We start from the raw sequence: 12,782 nt of genomic DNA on the forward strand, positions 1-12,782 counted from the left end.
ACAGAAACCAGATACAAAGCGGTAGGGAAGAACAAATAGAAATTGTTTTGTCCCTGTGTTGTCATTCCTTTCTTCACTTATATTTCACATTTCATCAGTTTCTTTGAGACGTGATCTTTGGAGCGGTACGCAGCCAAGTGAGAAGCGGCTGGTATGAGAATCAGAGCCTCCAAATCCAAGGCCATGATCTTGAGCCAGAAAAAGTTCCTACCCCAAGTGGAGGAGTTCAAGTATCTCGGGATCTTGTTCACAAATTAGGGAAAAACGGAATGGGAGATTGATAGGTGGGTTAGCGCAGAGTATCCAGTGAAGTCGGTGCTGTACCCGTCTGTAGTAGCAAAGAGAGAGCAGAGTCAAAAGCGAAGCTCTTGATTAACCAGTCCCTCTACATTTCTACCCTCATCTATGCTTATGAGCTTTGAGTCATGACGGAAAGGATGAGGTCACAGATACAAGTGGCTGAAATGAGTTTTCTTTATAGGGTGTAGGGTGGGCTTTCTCTTAGAGATATGGAGGGAGTCAGAGTAGAGCCACTGCTCCTTCATGTCGAGAGGAGCCAGTTGAGGTGGCTCGGGCATCTGGTTAGGATGCCTCCCTGGTGAGGTCTTCCGGGCACGTCCAAGCAAGAGGAGACCCAAAAGAAAACCCAGGACGTGATGGAGGGACTTCCCTGGGAACGCCTTGGGATTCCCCCGGAGGAGCTAACCCAACTGGCTGAGCAGAGGGATGTCTGACCTCCCTATACTTAGGATACCCGCAGCCTGACCCTGGATAAGCGGGGGGGGAAAATGGATGGATGGCTTCCAAATTTCCATCTTAGATTTGCAAGACTTTTCTTTCTAATTATGCAAATGTGAGGGTTGTCCTTTAAAAGCCTCTCTCAGTCACACACTCCTTTCCCTTAATCAGACGGCAAGTGAACATGTCATTTTCATGTTTGATTGAGCACCCTGTTGCTTTCCTTTAACATTGTGCAACAGCAGTCTGACTGAATTGAACTTAATAACATATACTGAGCGAATCCCTTTCAACACAGCAAAAGTGTGAGCTGCAGGAGCCCCATTAAAGGACAGACATGCACAGCAGTGGTGGGTTAATCTGGCATATAATCAGAGGTTCAGAAGAATCTGACAGATCATGTTATTAAATGAATAAGCTAGCTCTAAAAGCTTCCCATTAATTTTCACCTGCAGTAAATGGTTCAATCCGTTCAATAATTAGCTACAGCGGCTACATAGTATTTCATTGCACTGAAGTCCGGGAAACAAGAGAAAACTTTGCTTAGATCTGCAACAGTTAAAGCGTCTCTGTGTCAAATAAACGTTTGACGTTTCCCGATTGCCAAGAATTACAATAGATCACCATATAAATAACAAATTTATGCAAATGCATCAGAATGTTCATAACTTGGGAAACAACGTGCAAGAGGACATTCAAGCAATATTGTAGTATTAACAGAACAAAGTCCAGGTCAGAGATATCACAGCAGCCGTTTCTGTTCTTAAAAAAAAAAACAAAAAAAAAACACTTGATGTTTGGCCTACTCGTATAACCTGTTGTAACAATATGACACGTTTTGACTTTGGTGAAATACTTCCTCTTGAAAAATGTCAGACGTGTCTATCATTCTATAGCAAACTTGTCTGAATGAAGTCATAAGGCTGTCTGAGATTTGCTGTCTGAATAACATAATGGTGTTTGACATAACTGACATTTTTTTTCATGTGTGAAAAGAGCTGAAAATGAGTCATGAGGTCAGTTTCAACCCTATATGAGGATCACAGTCAGAGTTGCTGAATAAGTTTTTTTTTTTTTCCTAAATAAGCACATTGATTTCATTTTGAAATTTTATTATTATTGTTGTTTTATGTTATCTTATTATTGCTATTCCTTCTGGGGTTTTTTTCCCTGTTGGTGCTGTTTATTTTATGACTTACCTCGATCACCTCGGGACTCTGAAATTACCAACTTTGCTATCCTACGCTATGATAATAAAGGTGCTAAAGTTTCAGTTACTGTGAGTATTTTGTTCACCATACGCAAAAGTCAAAATGTCAGGGAAATGGTGTAGTAAAATTTTTCATGATTCTGAATAGGAAATGAGGCGGCCTGAAGCATAAATGTCCTATTGCACTTGTGTCTTTAAAAGTACTTTCCATTAAAAATTGTCAATTTCTTTTTCTCCGTTCCAGACAAAACGTACAACATTTAATTCAATACCAATCCAGCTTGTTTCAACTGTGTATCAAGTTGTTTGTTCCGCCCAATAATTTCAATTTTGCTGCCTCAATGTCAGATTTGAGCACTGGTATTTGTGGAGTGGCAGCAGTAAAACACAACACCAGAGACTGAAGAACCTTCCTGTCTTTTTGCAGTCAGGTTGGAAACACAGCAAAGTGTTTTGATTTGCTTTTTAAAACGTTCTGCCTCTACACCTCCACTCGACCTCCAGTATTCTTCCATTCTCTCATTGTATTACGAACCATGGAATGGTGACGTGAAAAGACTTGGCATCTTAACTGTATTGTCTTCACAAGGATGTTTTTTTTTTTTTTTCCATTCGAGAAAGAAAAACATCTTCAAAAAATGCTTGAAGGCTGATTGTTGATTGCAGTGATGTTAAAACTCTTCCACCCACCAGAGACTAATTCAAATCTGTCTCCAGTTATCTTAGCGTTTTCCTACAATGACCAAAAAAACAAAAAACAAAAACAAAAAACAAAACGTAGCCTACTTTTCTCTGATCATTCTAAATTTAATTTAGTATGTGGATTCATGGCTGCATACATATGTAAATTTTGTTGTGGTAAACTTCCATCTATTTTATTACAATTTTATGTTACAAACTAACTTTTTATTTAACAGACAAAAGTGAAAAGTGTTACATTCATTTTGCCCTTATTCTCTGACAGGATTAAATATAACCCTTTTATAAATGCAGTTGTTCTGTGAATGTCTGAGGACTGTTAGAGAACATCTGTGAGCAAACAGCATCATCAATACCACTGAACACACCAGGCAGGTCAGGGATTACGCTTTGGAGTAATTTAGAGCAGATCAGGTCATAAAATAATATCCAAAGTTCTAAACAAGTTGCGGAGCACTGTTCAAGTCATCATCCAATAATGGAAAGAGTGTGCCATAACTGGAGACCTACCAAGACATTCCCATCCAACTGGCAGGCTGGGTTCTTTTACTGACTCCAAAAAAGTAGTCATGAGGCTCAGCAGGAACTGCAGAGAACCACAGAGTAAAAATACATATTATGACACAACACTGTTTTGTGTTCCAGAAATTTGATCCTTACAAAGCATGTAAGAGACGAGTCAGATAAGCAGATGACGTGCTGCACAAAACTGGACTTTTTCCACTGGAAAAGGCATCATGTAGGTTACTTTTCTTCCGCAGGTTCAAAGAGATCCTGGAAGAAAACCAGCAAAACATTAGAGCGCCTTTCAGGAGGAATACAGCCCACAGCATACAATCAGAGCAACTATAGGATGGGAATGCTTTAAAATGTATGCAAGAAATTTTTTTTTACCAGATTTGCAAAACTACATTTATACCCAGGGAGATAGAATATGTGTTCAGATGAGATCCATTTGTGAGAAAAGTACCAGTTTAAACAGACAACCGCTGAGCCTGCATTCCACATACTTTTCATTAATCCCACATTACTGTAAAGTTCCAGAAATAAATGTGCTCTAACTCAATACTCTAATTTATTGAATGAATGTCTAAAAGTGTTGAAACGTTCACTATGGTAATTTTGCCTTGAAGTTGTGTTTTGAGCACTTTTCCCTCTTTCTTCTGTCTCAGTTTCTGTTTGTCTTTATGAAGCACATTTGCCTTTTTATTCTTGGCCTTATTTCTCTTTGACTCCGTCGCTTGTTTGCTCACTGTATTTTCTGCCAGTAATCATTGTGCCCACTGCATCTAAGAGCAAGCTTTTGTCTGCATCTGCGCTTTTCTCGGCCAGTTTGCCTTTCTGCATCCCAACTTACACATGGACATCCATTACTGGATGAGTGTTTTCTCCTTCTGGAGTGTGAGACAGCCTTGGATTTTTTTTTTTTTTTTTTTTCAGTTTTGTGTGTATGTGTGTTTGCACACTCCATCATTAAAGCTGCTATAAGCTTTAAACACGCTTGCAACACCTACCTCGTGTATTCCGCATTCTGGCCGTCTCCTGAGTCTAACAAGCTGGACTTTCTTAGGAAACCCACAACCCAAACAAGCTAATTAACACCCGAGACCTCAATTTGAAAGTGTTCAGGGGCACAGCTTGCCAGATTTTCCCTGCAAAAAGGTAGAAAAACAAAATTACTTCATAATCCTGTCATTTTTGAAAACGGAATATCATACATTTCTTGTTGATAATAAAACAGTCATTGCAATTTAAGCAATTTCAGCAACTCCTACTGCTTTTTTAAAGTGAATTCCTTTTTTTTTTTTTTTAACAATGCAAACTTTAGTACTTTATTATGAAAACGGACGCAAACTAATGCATGACTTGTAAGGTTGCCAGTTCATCACCAGGCAGGCCCCACATTGGTATTCAAACCAAGAACTTTCTTGCTGCTACCAACTGTGCAGGACGACTTTCAATTTTATTTTGGGAAAATCTCAAACCTAAACTCCAATTTTCAGTGGTTCATCAATCAAAAACAATAATTTGCATAGCAATTCATCCCAAAGTGATTTCAAAGTCAGCAAACGTTCATCTTTTTACGACAGAAAGGAGACCTGCATCACGTCCCCCTTTTGCATATTCTGAAAGGTTTACATGGTATTGCATACATCTAAGGAAGGTGTGGCATTACCAGATGTCTCAGCTTAGTCCAGACATCCGCTTTAATGATCTTTCCGAGTGCAGACGGTAGAGAAGATGACAGCCTGCTCACTAATTAATCTGCACAGTTTATGTTGACAAAACATCAGGCTGACATCTGCAGAGAGCTCGCAACACGGTGTTAGCTTGCCAGGCACAGACAGATTGAATACAGTAGCATCCAAACATTGATTAGTTGACCTTCAGAGCTTGAAATCTGATGATTTTGATAATTATTGAAGTTGCGCTTTACATCGTCGGTCCACTTTGGGGAATTAATGCTCGACTTAAATTGTTTATCACACAAAGTGAATTTGAAGTCGATATTGATGAGAGTTCTAAACTCCGTATTCTGAACATCAGCTTACTTTAAACTTCATGCAAGGATCAAATGAAAATGTAATGCACTTACTCAGTTAATTTTCTAACACAACCAGAAGCACGCAGCGCATTTCACATTTCCACATCCTGTCAAAGCAAAGTATGATCTTGTGACCTGTTTGATTGCTGAAGATAATCCTTAATAACGAAACACTAAACCGAAACCCAGCCAGCATATAGCTGCACGCCGCTGCAATTACAACGAAGAAAAACTGCAGTGTAAATGAAGGCTCCCCCTGTGTTGCTAGACAACAGAAAGAAGGCCAGAGGGTCACGGCAACATGGCTGTCAATCTCACTGCATCGTGTTCTGCCCAGATTGGGTTTAATAACACCCAATGGTTTGATTTCTGAATATGATAAAGCTTCAGTGGAGCTTCTTTTTTCGGATTATCAGGCTTTGTTCCAGAGCGTATTTAGCCGACGGCTCTCCTTAAAATCTCTAAGATGTCTCTGAGCTGCTGTTATGGACACAAAATAATAAGATGGGAGGGTTTCTTTTGGATTTCTTTAATATGTTGCTGGCTGCAAGTGCAGCAACATTGTGATTTATGTTTTACAAGTTTATTGATTGACCAAATAACTGATAAAGTCTTTCTCACATTTTTCTTCTCCACTGAAGCACAAGAAAACGTCTGTTCCTCCACAGATAGTGGGACCACTAATGACTGCCTTAAGACTTTAGCTTCATTTATTATGTTAAATATTAGAACTTCAGTTGATTTATGTTTCTTAGGACATCATTTGCCAGGAAAAAATGACAGCAGCCCCATATGTTGATAGACAACATAATTTTTAAGTCCTTCTTTGCAAATCCTGTCACCATTCAGAATACTGGGAAACACTACTGACTTCAACTGAAATGCCATTATGCTGAAGGTAAGAGCATCGATTCTGCTACTTTTCATAAGTGTGCATGCATAATTTTCCCTTGACACCTTATTGTGAGGACCTAGACGCACATTTAAAATTCAACAATGGCACAACAAATTAAAGTCTTTTGCTACAAACATGCAAGCTGTTTGAACAACCCAGTGAGCATTTATGGATTATTTCTGAGCAAAGAAAAACAAAAAAAAACAAAAACAAAAACAGAAAGAGGGTTAAAATGCTCCAACCAATTTCGAAGGCAATTGTACAGTGACTCTGCAGAGTTAATGTGAGATGCTCATGTGGGTGCTCATACTAGCACTTTGAAAAGAAAGCAGTTCTAGTCAGACATTACTTGGAATTGGGAAACTAAAGACCTAAAAAGAATAGAAAGCAAAGCTGAAAAATTGAATTTAGAGCTGGCACGACAGGAGAAGTACATTTATACATAATATCCTCCATTAATGGAATGAACTAAGATATGTCGGAATGTATACTAGATGAGAAAACCATTCTGTCAGATTATTAAAATCAAGGCTGTTATGAAGAACATTAATCTGAAACTATAGCTCCTCTTGCAATTTCAGTTTAATGATTCAGTTTCAAATGAAAGAATTGAACAGCTACACTGTGCTGGAGAAATAAGCGAGCTGAAGTGGGGGAGCTTGGGTTTGCAAAAATTTACAAAAAATAATTTAAGTTTAACAGTTAGCTGCTTTATCAGCTGTCATCCTTAATCTGAATCTCCCCAATTGACCAGTACTTAAAAGTTTTTGCTGTGTTGTCACCCTTACATTTCTTTCAGTTCATCAGTTGGATTTCAGACAAAAATAACCTGATTAAAAACTGTAGTTTTCCAAAGATGGTTAAATGTATTCGTGGGAAACAGATCTCCAGGCCAACCGGGATACGTGAAAATACGATGAGGTTAGGAACTCAGACACACTGGTAGTAGCACTGGGATGACACACGACACGGGGACAAAATTAACCAAAAAACAACACAGAAACCTAAATCCTCAGTACCCTCCCCTCAAAGGGCAGCTACCAGATGCCCAACAATGTCCAAAAAAAAAAAATAATAACCCAACCAGAGTGGGTGGTGAGGCGCTGGACCGAGGTAGTCCAAAGAACAGAAAACAACTCAGTCCAAAACAAACGGAGCCTGCCGAAAAGGTCCGGTGGGAGGCGACATAGGAGGCTTACCTTTCAGGAGAGGTCCGGCGGCTGGTGACGAAGGATGCGGACACATCGTAGCTGGTCCGGTTGGTAGCCCAGAGGCCGGGTTGACCCCAAGAGGAGACGGCGGAGGGCGGCCGATAGGCCGCACAGACCCACGAGGAGGCAGCGTGGGGGTGGCCCGGAGGCCGGCTGAGGCCACGAGGAAGCCCAGGAGGTCGGCTGAAGCTACGAGGAAGACCTGAGCGCCGCCGACAGACAGCACAGGTAATTAGTGCTCGCTCGCTGCTGGCTCTGATTCTAGGAAGCTAGGCTCTGGCTCGTGGAAACTAGCTGTTAGCGCCGGCTCGTTAGCGACCAAGTCGGGGGAGGCTAGCCGCTAGCTTCGGAAGTTCGCTGGTAGATTCGGAGGAAGGACTGAGCAGAGCAATAGTAGACAGCGATGGATCACTGTGATGCTCGGACGGAGCTGATGGCCCTCTTACTGGGGCTGATATTGCGGCTGGTGCTGGAGACGGAGAGGGGAATGTCTGGCTTAGTGGGCGAGGGTTCTCCAATGGGCTCTTTGCGCGTCAATTTACGCGTTTGGGGATAAGCGGCTCGGTCGCTTCCGGTCTACTGAAAACTGCATTTCACACTTGGTGCTTACAGGGCTTCCCCAAGGTAACAAATAATGATGTACCTCGATCCGAAGTTCCAACAAGTAAGCTGGAGAAAGGTTTTAAGATGTACGCCTTTTTACACAGATACAAAGGTGAATTTTACTTTCTTTGAACTTTTTGACTAACATTAGCTTTAGCTTATGCTAGTAGGCAATATTCTCTGACACTTTTCCTATAAAAATGTGCTACTTAAGTATCTAAACATTTTCATTCAATATTTTTACCTTATTTTGTATTTATTTGGACCCAGGTTGTAGTGAAAATGACGATAGTTTTAATGATAATAACAAAAAAGAGAACAGAAATCCAGGCAGTACAGATGAACAGAGAGGCTAAGAACTCAGACACACTGGTAGCACTGGAATTGCACACGACACAGGGACTAAATTAACCAAAAAACACAGAAACCTAAATCCTCACACACAGCCTCTTGAATAGATTTAGGTTCAGACCATCAAAGTACAATCTCCATTCACACTGCTCTTTTATTAAATGCTTTGTAAAATTTACATCAAGAGGCACACATCATCCTTTTAGTTTTCACATTAATTTTATCTTAATCTTATAAAAGTCGTCTTATGTGAGACAGACTTTTGTGTTTCTTTCATCACCAGTGGTTTTTGCCTTGCACCTCTCCCATGGATGACATTTTGGCACAGTATTCTTCTTATTTTTAAGTAGTGAGCACACACTGACCTTAAGAGACAAGTTAGACCACAGTGGGGTTTTGTGAGCTCATGTGTGGGTCAATGTTCTTTCGGTGGAATTTTAGTTTGAGGTTCACCGCTGCTCCATGATTTCTCTATTTTAAGTTTTGTAGCACTTTTTAAGACCGGTAAATCTCAGGGACTTACTTTATCAGACAGGTTAAGTACTTTCTTGTTTATGCAGGTTTGAGAGTAATCAGGTGTGAATATGGCTAGTGAAATGGAGCTTCCCAAAAATCTTGTTAATTACAGTTAATTCATAATTCAAGAGGGGGAGCCATTACTTTTTTCAGCAAGGTTAGGTTGGCTTAGAGAGCCGTTTCCTATTAATAAATAAAATCATAATTTAAAATAACTTTTTGTGTCTCATTTATAAGTGTCTCATTTTAAAACTTGTGTATTTATCTGAAATATTTAAATGTGATGTAAAAAGCTAATATTTTTACATCGCAGTAAATGCATGTAGTGATTTTTTCTATGCGTCCTGAAAGTGTGAGGACGCATCTTCATCTGCTTTAAAGTGAGCTTTCTAAGACCTTTCTATAATTTAACTTTTCACTTTCTGCCTCAGGTATCAAGGTTGTGAATCCAATCAACCTCTAAATGACTGCGGATATAATTAACATTAACAGCGAAAGCAGTGAAAATACACAAGACAAGCACCCCAGGTAAAATTGTGGGTTCAGGGTAATTTACTTTCATTGGTCCAAAGGTCAGGATAATTCAACAACAGAAATGTACATTTTAAATGACACTAAACATGTCGCAGAAAATACATTTTCTTGAAAAGTAAAAATAGCACCAACTGTATATTTTTATAGAAACACATGAACAACCTCTCTTCCCCAACACATACATTTTTCTCAGTAATAAAAGAAGTACTGCCAAGACAAAAAAGGTACACTGCAATTACCCTTTTGTTAGGAAGCACTAAGTTTTTCTCTAACCTTTCTTTTCTAGTTAAAAAGTGTCTAAATATGAACATTCTGGAGCTGGAGCTTGACTGAGTGATTAAAACTAAAACAGCAAGAATGTCAATTATTTGAATCCCAGCCTTGGGATTTTTTCTGAATGGCGTTTCCCATGCATGTTTACTTCTTTTCTCTTTCCACAGTTCAAAAACATGGCTAATTTATTTTTGCTAATTTGCACCTAGGGATGAGTGTGTGTGTGTGTGTGTGTGTGTGTGTGGCTGTTTGTTTGATATGTCCTTCTATCTGCACCGCCTGTCACCCAGTGACCACTTGGGATAGACAACACCCCACCCGTGATTGCATAAGTGGGTATACACAATGAGAATGATATGCCTGCAGGCATCTTTTAATTTTAAAAGTGAATGTAAGCATGACAGCATCTGCCTCTGCTAGCATAAACATGATCAATGTTATCCTGGAAGAAAATGGTTTTGGCTGTTCATAATGTTTATCTTCTGAATATCTTTTTCAATAGGGCATAAAATTATTATTATTTTGGATCGTCTAGACACAAAATAACCCCAAAGTCATCTGTGCTACACCACATCTACAGTGTAAGGAGATGCACATGAAAGCGACCGTGATTGTAACTGAGTGCCGAAGTGAAATAGTCCATTCACCTTATAGACTCCTTAATGGTAAAGTACAGGAAACCGCTGGTTCTTGCAATTTTGCTTCACAAGGTGAGACTGGGTGTGTGTATGTGTGTGTGTGTGTGTGTGTGTGTGTGTGTGTGTGTGTGTGTGTGTGTGTGTGTGTGTGTGTGTGTGTGTGTGTGTGTGTGTGTGTGTGTGTGTATGTGAGGGGATAGGAGTGATGGGAGACAGTGGTTTCAGGGTATCAGTATTCCCTGTATAAACCACATTTAGTATCAATAAATTTTATTTCACAACTTTTAGCATAGCAATAGAGTAAAATACATTAGAAAATATTTTTTTTTTGTATTTTGGAGAAGGTCAAATATGAGTCAAAACTCTAATAGCAAAACTCCTTGTTGCTGAAATGTGCTATATAAATGAACTTGATTGACTGAATATGAGAAAAATTATGTAATCCATTTTTAAGTAGCATTTCACATTTTGTTCTGTCTCCATGGAAGCTTAGAAAGATGTGAAGGTTTAGCCTTTTCATTGACACAACATTTTTTTCTAAGAGCAATATGTGGATATATTTGTAAAAAAAAAATTGTCCTCAGCGCATCTGTGTCGGACAGATGTAAGACGTTTCACTGTTGCAGGACAGTACAGTACAAGCAAAATTGCATCTCTGCAGCAGACCAATTACTTCATTAGTTTTTTCAACATTACAAATTATTTAGTTGAGATTGCTCATTTTGAAAATAAAGAAGACTGAAATACCATAGTATCTTCAGTAGGATTATTACTGTAGAGGGCTCACTTCCAATTGAGAATGAAAAACCAAGAGTCTCCACACACAGAGTGGCAGATTTTAAGCACTCACCTTTATCAAGTGTAATGAGGTTGGTCAAAACTAACGAAAAGCCAAAATTAAGTCCCAAGGTCAATAAATAGAAATGTTATGGTCTACAGGCAGGTTTCAAACTCCAGGCCTAGAGGGTCACTGTCCTGTATTTTTTAGATGTGCGTCTCCTGAATCTAATAATTAGGCCGTTAGTAGGATTCTGGATAACTTGTCTACATACTGAAGAGGTAATTCACCATTTGATTCCGGTTTATTAGACCAGTATTGCATCTAAAAAATGCAGGACAGTGGCCCTCGAGGACTGGACTTTGACACTGCTGAACAGTCGCAGGAAAAATGCTGACCGACTGAAACTTTTCACAAGGAGGGCAAGCCACAAAACAACATTGCTGAACAACCTGATTGTTCAGAAATCCATAATGTATTCAAGTATTGTATTGGAAAGTGTGTAGGGTCGAGAAGGTTCACAAACAGCGTTCTGAAGTAAGTTCTTTGTTGAACTGAGCCCTGCAGTTCCCATCAATTGCAAAGCATAAACAATATTCACACAAAAAACCTGTCATCTTTACGGTCTTGACTCTACATAGGAATGGTTGATCATCACATGCAGATTGAGATGAGGTGATTGCAGACAGATGAGTGATCTGCAGCAATCAGCCATGCCCTTCAACAAAGATCCTGTGTCCTATGTACTATGTCAGACTAGAAAGACGGCCTAAAACGTATTATTAGACAAGCAATAAGTCATGTCAAGCCACAAAATCATCGTAAAATTCGAAATAATCAAAAATGTTTTGGCATTTCATTTTTATAGCTCGATAGATAGTTAGATAGATTGATTATTTTAAAATGTGACATAATACCCAAAAGACACATCAATGTGCAAATCTACATCCGTGTCTCCTGGCAACAATAACCATACCATAAGATGAAGAGATGCTATTCACTTACAGTTTAGAATATAACTTGCAACAACATCTAATTCTTGTGAGTTTTACATCCAAAGCCGATGTTAAAAATAAACGGCATTAGTGGTGTTAGTTCTTTCAATTTTCTCTTTTTTTTTCTGGATTGAGTTCTTATTTGATTGAATTGAATTTATTGCAATCCAACCTAATTTTATTAGAAGGGAATTAAAGTCAGTTGAGCATGCAATGTCAGTTTATATAATGTAAATAGTTTGTGCCAACAAGTTAAATACCAACTTGTATTGCAGCAACATTGCTGTGCATTTGCTTGATTATTCACTATTCAAAACTGATGTTTTCCAGATAGGAGATAAGCTTTTGTTTTTTTGTTTTTGTTGTTGTTTTTGGGGGGAAGGGGGGGTTCACAAAGCTTATGAACACATTTGGAATGGAGAAAGATGATTGCCTGATGTGATGTTAACATCAGGTGGACAAGTGATTTATTGCACTACAGAGAACTCATTGTGGCCCTCCCCAGACGTAAGGTTTATGTTTTGATATTGCTTTGAGCAACAAAGCAAAGCAGCCAAAGTCGTTTTCTCCAATTGTACTTTGGAAAGACACCATGAATCAGTCACCGCTGTCCCTTAGCTCAATCCAGCCTGTCGGAGTCTGTGAAAGAGCAAATGAGTTACGGCCATATAAGCAAGAGCAAGCATTGTGAAAGCAATCATTACAGGTCAAACAGTCATCTCTTCATATGAGTTTTAGGAGTCTGATGTGGTGTGCTGCTTTACAGACCTAATGCTATAAAGATTTAATAGAACCG

At 39.2% G+C, this 12,782-nt stretch overlaps 1 long non-coding RNA gene across 2 annotated transcripts; it reads right to left on the reverse strand.

The window, feature by feature from the left end:
• Window positions 1–1,674: 1,674 nt before the first annotated feature.
• Window positions 1,675–7,906, reverse strand: LOC106904198 (uncharacterized). 2 transcript variants are annotated; one of them, XR_015765188.1, is made up of 4 exons: window positions 7,287–7,906; window positions 4,162–4,299; window positions 3,308–3,421; window positions 1,675–3,233 (listed from the first exon to the last, which is right to left on the reverse strand). It is a non-coding gene; the product is annotated as an uncharacterized LOC106904198 (long non-coding RNA). The 2 variants fall into 2 exon arrangements; XR_001414841.2 differs by lacking the exon at window positions 4,162–4,299.
• Between the last annotated feature and the right edge of the window lie 4,876 nt (window positions 7,907–12,782).

Source organism: Poecilia mexicana, unplaced genomic scaffold (assembly GCF_051168715.1).
Source record: "Poecilia mexicana isolate PSO_F unplaced genomic scaffold, ASM5116871v1 scaffold_14, whole genome shotgun sequence".
NCBI classification, from domain to species: Eukaryota; Metazoa; Chordata; class Actinopteri; order Cyprinodontiformes; family Poeciliidae; genus Poecilia; species Poecilia mexicana.